Source organism: Budorcas taxicolor, chromosome X, assembly GCF_023091745.1.
Source record: "Budorcas taxicolor isolate Tak-1 chromosome X, Takin1.1, whole genome shotgun sequence".
Taxonomy (NCBI): Eukaryota; Metazoa; Chordata; class Mammalia; order Artiodactyla; family Bovidae; genus Budorcas; species Budorcas taxicolor.
In genome coordinates, this window is record NC_068935.1 from 50,048,609 (window position 1) to 50,061,311 (window position 12,703).

A 12,703-nucleotide genomic window follows, 5' to 3' on the forward strand; every position below is an offset into this window, starting at 1 on the left:
TCACTCTGCACCCTTGAGTATTCGAGGCATTCTCCTGTCATGGGGTCTTTTATTAGTGCTATCCTCTGCCTGGCATATTCCTTCATCAGATAGACACTCAACTATTCCATCATCTCCTTGATGCCTTTGTTCAAATGTCTTTTTCCTGGTTAAAACTACCCTGAACACTTTAATTAAAATTGCAAGCTGTATCTCTCTGCTCCTACTGCTACCTTCCCAATGTTATCCAAAAACTGGGTTTGCTTATTGGTGGGTGTTCAGCCAAAAGACCCAACCAAGCCAATGAGCTGGAGAAGGAAGGAGATATTGCTTGCAGCCAGTAAGGAGAACAAAGCAATGTTGCATCAACCAGACAGTAAAATGCAGTGCAGACATGTACGTGAAGGGGCTTGAGTAAAGAACTCAGCATAGAATTGGAGCAAAGGTTGACAGTCCAGGTTCCAATTGATTGAAGTCTTAAGGGTCAGAAAAGGTCAGAATAAACATTTCTTAGGTTCGAGTTAATCTGATGATTGAGTGATCGAGGAGTGTTGACTTTTTAAAGCACCTCAAGAACTTGCTTCAAGCTAATCTCTACCTTTGAAGTGGAACTGGGAGCCTTTGCAAATGATATATCATTTTAAATATGGTGAAGTTACCTCACTGGCTTGGTAATAGCTGTTTGTTTTTAATTTCTTTTGTTCCTTTAAACTCATAAACTGCCAAGACCTATTGTGAGCAGGATTAGATCACAAAATGGCCTAGGCCAAAAATGTATTATTTTTTCTCAAAAAAGCCATGCCTGGCTCTTTTTCAAGGGACCTCCTTACCCTGTATGCTTACACTCATCTTCCTTACCCTGTTCTACTTGCTGTTGCACAGCAGTTATCATATTCAAACATCCCATCCCAAATAAGCATCTTTATTAAGTTTGCTGTCTTCCTCCACTGGAAAAAGTAGGATTTTGACAATTTTTCTATTAGTATATCTTGGCATCTGAAATCTTGCTCAGCACATAGTAGGTAATCAATAATTGTGTGCTAAATTGGCTCTATATTAATTTAAAAAGATTTTTATCGGTAGATAATAAAATGGCATGTAATATAATTAAATACTCTTTTATGATATAAAACTATTTCTAATATATATATTAATCCTGAGTATGATCTATTTTCTCAAGAGGCAGGTCAGGTGGTCTGGTATTCCCATCTGTCTCAGAATTTTCCGCAGTTTATTGTGATCCACACAGTCAAAGGCTTTGGCATAGTCTATAAAGCAGAAATAGATGTTTTTCTGGAACTCTCTTGCTTTTTCCATGATCCAGCAGATGTTGGCAATTTGATCTCTGGTTCCTCTGCCTTTTCTGAAACCAGGTTGAACATCGGGAAGTTCACGGTTCACGTCTTGCTGAAGCCTGGCTTGGAGAATTTTCAGCATTACTTAACTAGCCTGTGAGATGAGTGCAATTGTGTGGTAGTTTGAGCATTCTTTGGCATTGCCTTTCTTTGGGATTGGAACTTCAGTACTTTGGCCACCTCATGCGAAGAGTTGACTCATTGGAAAAGACTTTGATGCTGGGAGGGATTGGGGGCAGGAGGAGAAGGGGACAACAGAGGATGAGATGGCTGGATGGCATTACTGACTCGATGGATGTGAATCTGAGTGAACTCCGGGAGTTGGTGATGGACAAGGAGGCCGGGTGTGCTGCGATTCATGGGGTCACAAAGAGTCGGACACGACTGAGAGACTGAACTGAACTGAATGATCTATTTTCAAATTAACAGCCAATATTACTGTTGTTCTTTTGGTATGAAATAATAATTGAATGTGGTCAGATGAAGAACCTTGCCGGGGGGCGGTCCTAAGATGGCGGAGGAATAGGATGGGAAGACCACTTTCTCCCTCACAAATTCCTCAAAAGAACATTTCAATGCTGAGCAAACTCCACAAAACAACTTCTGAATGCTGGCAGAGGACATCAGGCAACCAGAAAAACAGATCATTGTCTTCAAAAACAGGTAGGAAAAAACATAAAAGACGAAAAAAGAGACAAAGGAAGTGGGGAGGGAGCTCCGTCCCGGGAAGGGAAGCCTGTCCCGGGAAGGGAATTTTAAGAAGAGGGGTTTCCAAACACCAGGAAACACTCTCCCTGCCGAGTCTGTGGCGAGCCTTGGAAACACAGAGGGCAACATAACAGGAAGGAAAAATAAATAAATAATTAAAACCAACAGATTACAAGCCCAACAGTAACTCCCCCAGCGGAAAAGCAGCACAGACACCTGCATCCACCACTAGCAAGTGGGGGCAGGGCAGGGAAGGGCTGGAGGCACGGGCTGCAGTGCTTTGTAAGAATCGGGCAGGAATGCCCCACACATAACCAGAACGATCTAACTTGGGCTAGCAAACCAGACTGTGGGATAGCTACTACGAGAAAAGCTCGAACATAAGACACTGCCACGACTGTGCACAGAACAAAGGACAGAATGGAAATAGCCGGCTGCAGACCATCCCCCACCGGGGACAGGCAGCCAGAGCCGTAAGGGCTGGAAAGGGGCAATTGTAGCCCTGGAGAGACTTTACCTACCAAACTGCAAGCAGGCTTCTTTGCTAAGACTTCTGGGGGTGCTGGACAGTCACCATCTGCCTCACAAGGGGCACCAGCGGTACACCCAGAAAACTGAGCAGCAGAGACAAAAGGCAACAAGTCGCAGCGACCGCGGTCGCCAAACTCCTGAGCTACTCGGAACTGGGAAGGGCACAAAACGCAGTCCCAACCGAATCTGTGCCTCTGAGGGCTACCTGAGCTCTGAACCTGAGCAGCTTAGACCTGGGAGGTGCACGCAGCCTAGGGCCGGCCTCAGACAGTTCCCAGCTGAGCATCGTAGAACCAGAGCGGTTTGTGTGCCGCGAGAATGGAACAGGTCCAGCGGGGCTGAGACACTGTGTGCACACAACAGTGCTATTTATTTGAAGCATCCCCCCCTCCCCACAGCGTGACTGAACTAGTGAGCCTAAAAAACCAGCAAACAGAAGAAGTTAAACAGAGGGAACCGCCTTGGAAGTGACCCCACACTGCCCACAACATCAGAGAAGGGCCAGATATATCTTTACTATTTTTACAATCATTTCTTTTTTTTTTTCTCTCCTTTTTTTTTCTTGCTTTTTTTTCTAACATTTTTAATTGTTAAGTCTTCTATTTCTCCTCTACTTTTTATTTCTATAACCTACTATTACTTTTCAAAAAAAAAAGACTATTTTTTTAAGGCAAACACCATATATAGTCTTTATGTGGTTGTTGTTGGTGTTTTTTAATAATTCTTGTGGCTTTTTTTTCTTTTTTCTTTTTTCCTTCTGCTTCTTTTCTTTAACACTGTATTTTTTGAAAATTCAACCTCTACTCTAGATTTTTAATCTTCGCTTTTTGGTTTCTGTTGTCAGTTTTGGACATTTAAAAACCCAAACTTCACTACCCAATTTTACCTGAGAGCGAGATTACTGGCTTGACCACTCTCTCCTCCTTTGGACTCTCCTTTTTCTCCACCAGGTGGCCTCTGTCACTTTCCTCTCCCATCTCTTCTCTATCCAAGTCTGAATCTCTGTGTGTTCCAGATGGTGGAGAACACCTAAGGAACTGGTTACTGGCAGGATTTGTCTCTCTCCTTTTCATTACTCTCTCTTATCCTCCTGGCCACCTCTGTCTACTTCCTCCCTCTCCACTTCCCTGTATAACTCTGTAAATACCTCTGACCGGTCCAGACTATGGAGCGCACATAAGGAAGTGACTACTGGCTAGCTTGCTCTCTCCTTTTTGGATCTCACCACATCTCATTCCAGTCACCTCTAACTACGCTCTCCCTCTTCTCTTCTCCATGTAACTCAGTGAAACTCTCTGGGTGTCCCTCAATGTGGAGAAACTTTTCATCTTTAACCTAGATGTTTTACCATCGGTGCTGTATAGATGGAGAAATCTAGAGGCTACTGAAAAAATAAAACTGAAAACCAGAAGCAGGAGGCTTAAGTCCAAAGCCTGAGAACATCAGAGAACTCCTGAATTCAGGGAACATTAAGCAATAGGAGCTCATCAAACGCCTCCATACCTACACTGAAACCAAGCTCCACACAAGGGCCAACAAGTTCCAGAGCAAGACATACCACACAAATTCTCTAGCAACACAGGAACACACCCCTGAGCTTCAATATACAGGCGGCTCAAAGTTACTCCAAAACCTTTGATATCTCATAGCCCATTACTGGTCACTCCACTGCACTCCAGAGAGAAGAAACCCAGCTCCACCCACCAGAACTCTAACACAAGCCTCCCTAACCAGGAAACCTTGACAAGCCACTGATACAACCCCACCCACAGTGAGGAAGCTCCATAATAAAGAGAACTCCACAAATTACCAGAATATAAAAAGGCCACCCCAAACGCAGCAATATAACCAAGATGAAGAGACAGAGGATTACTCAGCAGGTAAAGGAACAGGAGAAATGCCCACCAAACCAAACAAAAGAGGAAGAGATGGGGAATCTACCTGAGAAAGAATTCCGAATATTGATAGTGAAAATGATCCAAAATCTTGAAATCAAAATGGAATCACAGATTAATAGCCTAGAGACAAGGATTGAGAAGATGCAAGAAAGGTTTAACAAGGACCTAGAAGAAATAAGAAAGAGTCAATATATAATGAATAATGCAATAAATGAGATCAGAAACACTCTGGAGGCAACAAATAGTAGAATAACGGAGGCAGAAGATAGGATTAGTGAAATAGAAGATAGAATGGTAGAAATAAATGAATCAGAGAGGAAACAAGAAAAATGAATTAAAAGAAATGAGGACAATCTCAGAGACCTCCAGGACAACATGAAACACTCCAACATTCGAATTATAGGAGTCCCAGAAGAAGAAGACAAAAAGAAAGACCATGAGAAAATCCTTGAGGAGATAATAGTTGAAAACTTCCCTAAAATGGGGAAGGAAATAATCACCCAAGTCCAAGAAACCCAGAGAGTTCCAAATAGGATAAACCCAAGGTGAAACACCCCAAGACACATATTAATCAAATTAACAAAGATCAAACACAAAGAACAAATATTTAAAGCAGCAAGGGTAAAACAACAAATAACACACAAGGGGATTCCCATAAGGATAACAGCTGATCTTTCAATAGAAACTCTTCAGGCCAGGAGGGAATGGCAGGACATACTTAAAGTGATGAAAGAAAATAACCTACAGCCCAGATTACTGTACCAAGCAAGGATCTCATTCAAATACGAAGGAGAAATCAAAAGCTTTTAAGACAAGCAAAAGCTGAGAGAATTCAGCACCACCAAACCAGCTCTCCAAAAAATGCTAAAGGATATTCTCTAGACAGGAAACACAAAAAGGATGTATAAACGAGAACCCAAAATAATAAAGTAAATGGTAATGGGATCATACTTATCAATAATTACCTTAAACATAAATGGGTTGAATGCCCCAACCAAAAGTCAAAGATTGGCCGAATGGATACAAAAACAAGACCCCTCTATATGCTGCTTACAAGAGACCCATCTCAAAACAAGGGACACACACAGACTGAAAGTGAAGGGCTGGAAAAAGATATTCCACGCAAATAGAGACCAAAAGAAAGCAGGAGTGGCAATACTCATATCTGATAAAATAGACTTTAAAACAAAGGCTGTGAAGAGACAAAGAAGGCCACTACATAATGATCAAAGGATCAATCCAAGAAGAAGATATAACAATTATAAATATATATGCACCCAATATAGGAGCACCACAATATGTAAGACAAATGCTAACAAGTATGAAAGGGGAAATTAACAATAACAAAATAATAGCAGGAGACTTTAATACCCCACTCACACCTATGGACAGATCAACTAAACAGAAAATTAACAAAGAAACACAAACTTTAAATGATACATTAGACCAGTTAGACCTAATTGATATCTATAGGACATTTCACCCCAAAACAATGAATTTCACCTTTTTTTCAAGTGCTCATGGAACCTTCTCCAGGATAGATTACATCCTGGGCCATAAATCTAACCTTGATAAATTAAAAAAAATCGAAATCATTCCAAGCATCTTTTCTGACCATAATGCATTAAGATTAGATCTCAATTACAGGAGAAAAACTATTAAAAATTCCAACATATGGAGATTGAATAACACACTTCTGAATAACCAACAAATCACAGAAGAATTCAAAAAAAGAAATCAAAATATGCATAGAAATGAATGAAAATGAAAACACAACAACCCAAAACCTGTGGGACACTATAAAAGCAGTGCTTAGGGGAAAGTTCATAGCAATACAGGCATACCTCAAGAAACAAGAAAAAAGTCAAATAAATAACCTAACACTACACCTAAAGCAACTAGAAAAGGAAGAAATGGAGAACCCCAGAGTTAGTAGAAGTAAAGAAATCTTAAAAATGAGGGCAGAAATAAATGCAAAAGAAACAAAAGAGACCATAGCAAAAATCAACAAAGCCAAAAGCTGGTTCTTTGAAAGGATAAACAAAATTGACAAACCATTAGCCAGACTCATCAAGAAGCAAAGAGAGAAAAATCAAATCAATAAAATTAGAAATGAAAATGGAGAGATCACAACAGACAACACAGAAATACAAAGGATCATAAGAGACTACTATCAGCAGTTATATGCCAATAAAATGGACAACGTGGAAGAAATGGACAAATTCTTAGAAAAGTACAACTTTCCAAAACTGAACCAGGAAGAAATAGAAAATCTTAACAGACCCATCACAAGCACGGAAATTGAAACTGTAATCAGAAATCTTCCAGCAAACAAAAGCCCAGGTCCAGACCACTTCACAGCTGAATTCTACCAAAAATTTAGAGAAGAGCTAACACCTATCCTACTCAAACTCTTCCAGAACATTGCAGAGGAAGGTAAACTTCCAAACTCATTCTATGAGGCCACCATCACCCTAATACCAAAACCTGACAAAGATACTACAAAAAAAGAAAACTACAGGCCAATATCACTGATGAACATAGATGCAAAAATCCTCAACAAAATTCTAGCAATCAGAATCCAACAACACATTAAAAAGATCATACACCATGACCAAGTGGGCTTTATCCCAGGGATGCAAGGATTCTTCAATATCCGCAAATCAATCAATGTAATTCACCACATTAACAAATTGAAAAATAAAAGCCATATGATTATCTCAATAGATGCAGAGAAGGCCTTTGACAAAATTCAACATCCATTTATGATAAAAACTCTCCAGAAAGCAGGAATAGAAGGAACATACCTCAACATAATAAAAGCTATATATGACAAACCCACAGCAAACTTTATCCTCAGTGTGAAAAATTGAAAGCATTTCCTCTAAAGTCAGGAACAAGACAAGGGTGCCCACTTTCACTGCTACTATTGAACATAGTTCTGAAAGTTTTGGCCACAGCAATCAGAGCAGAAAAAGAAATCAAAGGAATCCAAATTGGAAAAGAAGAAGTAAAACTCTCACTGTTTGCAGATGACATGATCCTCTACATAGAAAACCCTAAAGACTTCACCAGAAAATTACTAGAGCTAATCAATGAATATAGTAAAGTTGCAGGATATAAAATCAACACTCAGAAATCCCTTGCATTCCTATACACTAATAATGAGAAAGTAGAAAAAGAAATTGAGGAAACAATTCCATTCACCATTGCAATGAAAAGAATAAAATACTTAGGAATATATCTACCTAAAGAAACTAAAGACCTATATATAGAAAACTATAAAACACTGATGAAAGAAATCAAAGTGGACACTAATAGATGGAGAAATACACCATGTTCATGGATTGGAAGAATCAATATAGTGAAAATGAGTATACTACCCAAAGCAATTTACAAATTCAATGCAATCCCTATCAAACTACCAGCGATATTTTTCACAGAACTAGAACAAATCATTTCAAGATTTGTATGGAAATACAAAAAACCTCGAATAGCCAAAGCAATCTTGAGAAAGAAGAATGGAACTGGAGGAATCAACTTGCCTGACTTCAGGCTCTACTACAAAGCCACAGTCATCAAGACAGTATGGTACTGGCACAAAGACAGACATATAGACCAATGGGACAAAATAGAAAGCCCAGAGATAAATCCACACACGTATGGACACCTTATCTTTGACAAAGGAGGCAAGAATATACAATGGAGTAAAGACAGTCTCTTTAACAAGTGGTGCTGGGAAAACTGGTCAACCACTACTTGTAAAAGAATGAAACTAGATCACTTTCTAACACCGCACATGAAAATAAACTCAAAATGGATTAAAGATCTAAATGTAAGACCAGAAACTATAAAACTCCTAGAGGAGAACATAGGCAAAACACTCTCCGACATAAATCACAGCAGGATCCTCTATGATCCACCTCCCAGAATTCTGGAAATGAAAGCAAAAATAAACAAATGGGATCTAATTAAAGTTAAAAGCTTCTGCACAACAAAGGAAACTATAAGCAAAGTGAAAAGACAGCCTTCTGAATGGGAGAAAATAATAGCAAATGAAACAACTGACAAACAACTAATCTCAAAAATATACAAGCAACTTATGCAGCTCAACTCCAGAAAAATAAACGACCCAATCAAAAAATGGGCCAAAGAACTAAATAGACATTTCTCCAAAGAAGACATACGGATGGCTAACAAACACATGAAAAGATGCTCATTATCACTCATTATTAGAGAAATGCAAATCAAAACCACAATGAGGTACCATTTCACACCAGTCAGAATGGCTGCGATCCAAAAATCTGCAAGCAATAAATGCTGGAGAGGGTGTGGAGAAAAGGGAACCCTCCTACACTGTTGGTGGGAATGCAAACTAGTACAGCCACTATGGAGAACAGTGTGGAGATTCCTTAAAAAATTGCAAATAAAACTGCCATATGACCCAGCAATCCCACTGCTGGGCATACACACCGAGGAAACCAGAATTGAAAGAGACACATGTACCCCAATGTTCATCGCAGCCCTGTTTATAATTGCCAGGACATGGAAACAACCTAGATGTCCATCAGCAGATGAATGGATAAGAAAGCTGTGGTACATATACACAATGGAGTATTACTCAGCCGTTAAAAAGAATACATTTGAATCAGTTCTGATGAGATGGATGAAACTGGAGCTGATTATACAAAGTGAAGTAAGCCAGAAAGAAAAACACCAATATGGTATTCTAACACATATATATGGAATTTAGAAAGATGGCAATGATGACCCTGTATGCAAGATAGCAAAAGAGTCACAGATGTATATAGCGGACTTTTGGACTCAGAGGGAGAGGGAGAGGGTGGGATGATTTGGGAGAATGGCATTGAAACATGTATACTATCATGTAAGTATCGAGTCACCAGTCTATGTCAGATGCAGGATACAGCATGCTCGGGGCTGGTGCACGGGGATGATCCAGAGGGATGTTGTGGGGAGGGAGGTGGGAGGGGGGGTTCATGTTTGGAATCGCATGTACACCCGTGGTGGATTCATGTCAATGTATGGCAAAACCAATACAGTATTGTAAAGTAAAATAAAGTAAAAATAAAAATTAAAAAAAAAAATTTAGAGAAAAGTAAAAAAAAAAAAAAAGAAGAAGAAGAAGAACCTTGCCAGGATTTTGTTTATCCTGAAGGTGGAAACATTTCCTCATGTATTACAAATCATTATTCCATCATTACTAGTTGTCACAAATATTATGTAATTTTCTATTTTAGATGTCTTTCCTGATGATAGGAAAGGTTAAAACATAGATTTTAATAGAATCTCCAATATCCTTATAAACAAAAAAATGAAAAGTGTTTCCTCCCCTTCCACTAGTCAGATATACTTAGTCATGACTCTTATCCCATAAATATAATTTGCTCTTCTTGCTCTAGGCAGTCCTTTCTTATAATATCTTGCTATCATTGAAGACAGCTGACCTAAGTCAGAGGACAAACTGTGAAGGAGAGAAGACTTGCAACTGTAGAGTTAAGTGGCATGCAAACTCCCACTTTGTTTTCACTACCTTGTAGAGAAGACTGATTATATTTGAAGAAAGGTAGTAAATGATTGCCAGAAGGAAAAGGAAAAAAAAAATCAATTCCAACCATCTCGAAGGAGCTGAGTAAATCTGAAAAACAAATGTTCATTCAGGATTCCCATTCTCAAGAGAGCACATGAGGAGAGTCACAGTCTGTTAATCCCAGAGATACCAATCCTACAGAGTGAAAGATTCAGGAGAACTGTATTTTTAAGAACCTAAAGAAATAACATTCAGAGCAAACAGTAAAAATGGATGCTGGCTGTGAAATGTTCATTTGAAAGGAGACTTGGAATTGTAAATGCTACAAATCCAAGGAAGCTCAAAGATATGGCTAAAAGGAGCAGGGCCTGTACCCACACAGGATGATAGTAAGTACACTGTGTCCTTGCTCCCTCATTCCAAAGTCCCAACATAAAACAATAGAGAAGTCACCACGATGATTACAGAATTACTCAAAATGAAATGTAAGAGAGAAGAGTTAGTGGAGCTCATTCAGGCTGGAGGGGAAAATGGTCAGTTTTCCACAATGGATAGGAACTATTTAATGGACAATTAAAAGACAGGACCCAATCACAGACACACATAAGAAAATATATCATCAAACATTCATAAAGTGAATTGCAAGGTAAAATTTTCCATGTAATATCTGTTATATTAAAAAGTTATAGAAATGTAAAAATTGTTTCTCTTAAAGATCTTTATAGCTATTCATAGATATTTAGAGGTTTGACAGAACCATATCTTTTGTGTTTTAAAATTCACTCTTTAAAAATATACCATTATTTTCTCTAATAAAATTTGAACTCATTCTCATGGCACACTTTCAAAATGTTATAGAACCAGCAAAGGTACCTTGATATTAGACTGACTTTCATAAGTGTTTCTAAAAATAGTTTTAAGAGAAAGCTCAAGGAAGAGATGGATAATGTAAAATAGGTAAAATATTAACATTCAGATAACTTAATGAGTGTTATATTACTACATTTCAATATTAAAAAAAACTATTTATAAAATTTAATTTTATGTATGTATAGGCTTGAAATATATCAGTAAATCAGATTATGCAATTTTATTAATCACTTGATCTTGTTGCTAGATGTAGATCTCTTCCCTAATAAGAACTGAATTTATTTGTGTTTTATAATGTCTTTCAAAATCTGACTCTAAAGGTATAACTGTTCCTCGCTATTAATCGTAATTTATCTGTATAAATCTGTGTTATAGATCAGGTTTGTTAAAACAATGATGCTTATATTTAAATAACACATATAATAGGTATGAAAGGAAGTGAAGTTGCTCAGTCGTGTCCGACTCTTTGCGACCCCATGGACTGTAGCCTACCAGGCTTCTCCGTCCATGGATTTTCCAGGCAAGAATACTGGAGTGTACACAATGGAGTATTATTCAGCCATTAAAAAGAATACATTTGAATCAGTTCTAATGAGATGGATGAAACTGAAGCCGATTATACAGAGTGAAGTAAGCCAGAAAGAAAAACACCAATACAGTATACTGACACATATATATGGAATTTAGAAAGATGGTAATGATGACCCTGTATGTGAGACAGCAAAAGAGACACAGATGTATAGAACGGACTTTTGGACTCTGAGGGAGAGGGAGAGGGTGGGATGATTTGTGAGAATGTCATTGAAACATGTATACTATCATGTAAGAAATGAAGTGCCAGTCTACGTTCGATACAGGATACAGGATGCTTGGGGCTGGTGCATGGGGATGATCCAGAGAGATGATATGGGGTGGGAGGTGGGAGGGGGATTCAGGATTGGGAGCTTTTATACACCCGTGGTGGATTCATGTCAATGTATGGCAAAACCAATACAGTATTGTAAAGTAAAATAAAGTAAAAATTTAAAAAAATTTTTAAAAAAGAATACTTGAGTGGGTTACCATTTCCTTCTCCAGGGGATCTTCCCAACCCAGGGATCAAACCCGTGTCTCCCAAATTGGAGGCAGGCGCTTTAACCTCTGAGCCATAATAGGTATAGATACTGAAAATTTAGGAAATAGTAGAAAAAAATAAGACTATATCCTCTATTATTTTGATAACTAATGAGATCTAATATAGAATTGACTTGCATTATAAGAAACATCTTGAATACCTGAATTTCTTATGAAAAGATGAAATATAAGGATATAAGCCATGAGATCAGAAAAAAAAAGAAAGAAAGAAAGACGGTGACTTACTGTTCTTCACTGAACAGAAAGAGAAGTAAGCTGAAGGATAAAGTAGAAACATTAGCAAGAAGATATTTTGTTTTTTACAGATTAGTAAATCCTTAGGATTTCTGATTTAGCAACCATTGTGCACCTCTTTCCTTGGAAAGTAACTTGAACAGTTCCCCCAATATCCCTGGAGTTGAGTGTGAAACCATGAAGTTTAGTTCAGTCACTCAGTCGTGTCCGACTCTTTGCGATCCCATGAATCGCAGCACACCAGGCCTCCCTGTCCATCACAAACACCTGGAGTTCACTCAGACTCACATCCATCAAGTCAGTGATACCAACCAGCCATCTCATCCTAAGTCGTCCCCTTCTCCTCCTGCCCCCAATCCCTCCCAGCATCAAAGTCTTTTCCAATGAGTCAACTCTGCCCATGAGGTGGCCAAAGTACTGGAGTTTCAGCTTTAGCACCATTC